Raw genomic sequence first — 3458 nt, forward strand, 5'->3', positions numbered from 1 at the left:
GAGCGTGCTGTCGTGGCATTGCCGGCGGGAGACAACACGCGCCACCTACGGTGGCCGGCAGCTCCAACGCCAGCGCCACAGAAGGACAAAAGCCCCACTTGGGTGCCGAAGCGAACGCGCCAACACGTCCGCACAGCTGCGATACAAACCACCTGCGAGAACCGCAGAGGCGACCGAGCAGCAGACGGCGTCGCGGCGCCGAGCGCCGGGCGGCGGCGCATCCTCAGCGCACACAGTCCTCAATCGGACCAGCACACTGCAGATGTCCACCGCGCTTCGCACCGGGCCCGCGAGGACCTACTTTGGCCGCACGGCGCCGCGTGCAGGGTGCGCCGGCGCGCAGCTGCGCCGCCTGCCGCCTCCGTCGGCCGGCGCGCCTGCCACTGGCCGCCCCCACCAGCCGGCTGTAGCGCGTGCGCCCACGCACCGCGCGGCCAGCACGCCGGGAGGCCCCCCCTCACCGGCCGGGGACGGTCCCACCCAGCCACCGCCGCGTATCGCTTCACACCCACATGCCATTCACGTTCGTGGGCATGGTGGGTATCGCTGAAACAACCGGTTGGTAGCTCAACCGATCGTCGCCATCACTGATTCACCTCTAGCGAGAACAACCGCACCACAACGGTTTTACCAGTTGTTCATTTGCGTAACGTCACCAGCAAACGTAGACGTCCATCGCCATTTGCAAATTCAACGATTGTTGCATGCCTGTGTCAGGTGTCACGACACACTATGTCTGCCCACATACACGCAACAACATGTGCACGCTTCGCGAACACGTGGAAGGTGGCCCCCGTACGTATGCGATGTCCATTGCGCGAACGACTGTCAACCGGCCTCTGTCGCATGTCGCAGATGTGGAACGCAGTGCACCATGCTATCACGGTGAGTGAGAAGAGACGACTACGTCTGACAACACGCGCCACTACATCAACAGACGGCTCATGCTGATCGCCATCCACGGCATACCATACTGCAATCCAGCTCTTATAGGGAGACGACACGTAGCTGAGTGCACAATATTTGGACCGTATGGTTCGCCGTTGTTGGCGCAGTCGTGGTACGGTCACACATGTACCACGATGTATCATTCAGTACATGAGGACCAATGTGCAGTACAGTGTGTGATTTGGACGTACAACATCAGCGGACAGTTGACACAAGCCGTACCACAACGTAGGCTGTGCTTCGCCATGCGAATGCCAATGAACAACTGCGAAGGGCATTGAGCATGTACGTCCTGCTGCCATCCGCATTACAGTGTATAGCTGCAAGGTGTTTAACATGAAGCGATACTCTGGGGACCGGGCAGTGCGGGTAGCAAACTATATTGCGGGGGTTGCAGTTAGGCAACACTACACTAATTTAACGCGTCGTATGACAATTACAGAGCAGGTTAAGGCCCAACGTGTGTTGGGTTAAGGCCCAACGTGTGTTGGGTTAAGGCCCAACGTGTGTTGGGTTAAGGCCCAACGTGTGTTGGGTTAAGGCCCAACGTGTGTTGGGTTAAGGCCCAACGTGTGTTGGGTTAAGGCCCAACGTGTGTTGGGTTAAGGCCCAACGTGTGTTGGGTTAAGGCCCAACGTGTGTTGGGTTAAGGCCCAACGTGTGTTGGGTTAAGGCCCAACGTGTGTTGGGTTAAGGCCCAACGTGTGTTGGGTTAAGGCCCAACGTGTGTTGGGTTAAGGCCCAACGTGTGTTGGGTTAAGGCCCAACGTGTGTTGGGTTAAGGCCCAACGTGTGTTGGGTTAAGGCCCAACGTGTGTTGGGTTAAGGCCCAACGTGTGTTGGGTTAAGGCCCAACGTGTGTTGGGTTAAGGCCCAACGTGTGTTGGGTTAAGGCCCAACGTGTGTTGGGTTAAGGCCCAACGTGTGTTGGGTTAAGGCCCAACGTGTGTTGGGTTAAGGCCCAACGCGGGTTAGGTTAAGGCGCAACGCGGGTTAGGTTAAGGCGCAACGCGGGTTAGGTTAAGGCGCAACGCGGGTTAGGTTAAGGCGCAACGCGGGTTAGGTTAAGGCGCAACGCGGGTTAGGTTAAGGCGCAACGCGGGTTAGGTTAAGGCGCAACGCGGGTTAGGTTAAGGCGCAACGCGGGTTACGTTAAGGCGCAACGCGGGTTACGTTAAGGCGCAACGCGGGTTACGTTAAGGCGCAACGCGGGTTACGTTAAGGCGCAATATAGGTTAGGTTAAGGCGCAATATAGGTTAGGTTAAGGCGCAATATAGGTTAGGTTAAGGCGCAATACGGGTTAGGTTAAGGCGCAATACGGGTTAGGTTAAGGCGCAATACGGGTTAGGTTAAGGCGCAATACGGGTTAGGTTAAGGCACAATACGGGTTAGGTTAAGGCACAATACGGGTTAGGTTAAGGCACAATACGGGTTAGGTTAAGGCACAATACGGGTTAGGTTAAGGCACAATACGGGGTTAGGTTAAGGCACAATACGGGTTAGGTTAAGGCACAATACGGGTTAGGTTAAGGCACAATACGGGTTAGGTTAAGGCACAATACGGGTTAGGTTAAGGCACAATACGGGTTAGGTTAAGGCACAATACGGGTTAGGTTAAGGCACAATACGGGTTAGGTTAAGGCACAATACGGGTTAGGTTAAGGTACAATACGGGTTAGGTTAAGGTACAATACGGGTTAGGTTAAGGTACAATACGGGTTAGGTTAAGGTACAATACGGGTTAGGTTAAGGTACAATACGGGTTAGGTTAAGGTACAATACGGGTTAGGTTAAGGTACAATACGGGTTAGGTTAAGGTACAATACGGGTTAGGTTAAGGTACAATACGGGTTAGGTTAAGGTACAATACGGGTTAGGTTAAGGTACACATTGTTGTAAGGAAAGGTGTTTTGGGGGGGGGGGGGGGCCGGTTTGTTGATTGTGATTATCGTAAGTAAATGACTGCGGCATCATCTGATTTGCCACGTCAGGGTGCACCTTTGGCTCATAACAGGCGGCGCTCTGATTCCATGCTTGTGGCAGACCTGTGTCTTTCATTCCTGCCATTGTTTGTGTGGTGTGACAGGAGGCAGTATTGTGATGTTGGGTGCACCCCTGTGTAGGACATGTGTGGGTGTTGGTGGCTTAGCTGAGCAATGGTGGTTGTCGGAAGGGTGAGATATTCTGTTTTGTGAGTGGACCTCCCGGTCTGGTTATGATAGTGTGGATTGTCTAATGTGGCAGAGAGGATGCACTGGGTGTTGTTCCATGCTGGTGCTTACATATTGTCTGTGTGCCTGTTACAGGCAGAGAGTAGTGCGTGATAAGAGTGTCTGGCTGACGTGTGATTGTGAGCAGAGTCTTTCAGCATGTATACGGACAGTTGTATACATTATCTGTATTCTGATGGCTCTATCTATTACTAATCAGCGCCGTGTATACGTTTAATCCGGTTCCAGTCGAAACTATTGTATCTCTGTACATTAGTGACACGGCGAGCCCGCTATGT

The sequence above is a fragment of the Schistocerca americana genome, unplaced genomic scaffold, assembly GCF_021461395.2.
Source record: "Schistocerca americana isolate TAMUIC-IGC-003095 unplaced genomic scaffold, iqSchAmer2.1 HiC_scaffold_729, whole genome shotgun sequence".
NCBI classification, from domain to species: Eukaryota; Metazoa; Arthropoda; class Insecta; order Orthoptera; family Acrididae; genus Schistocerca; species Schistocerca americana.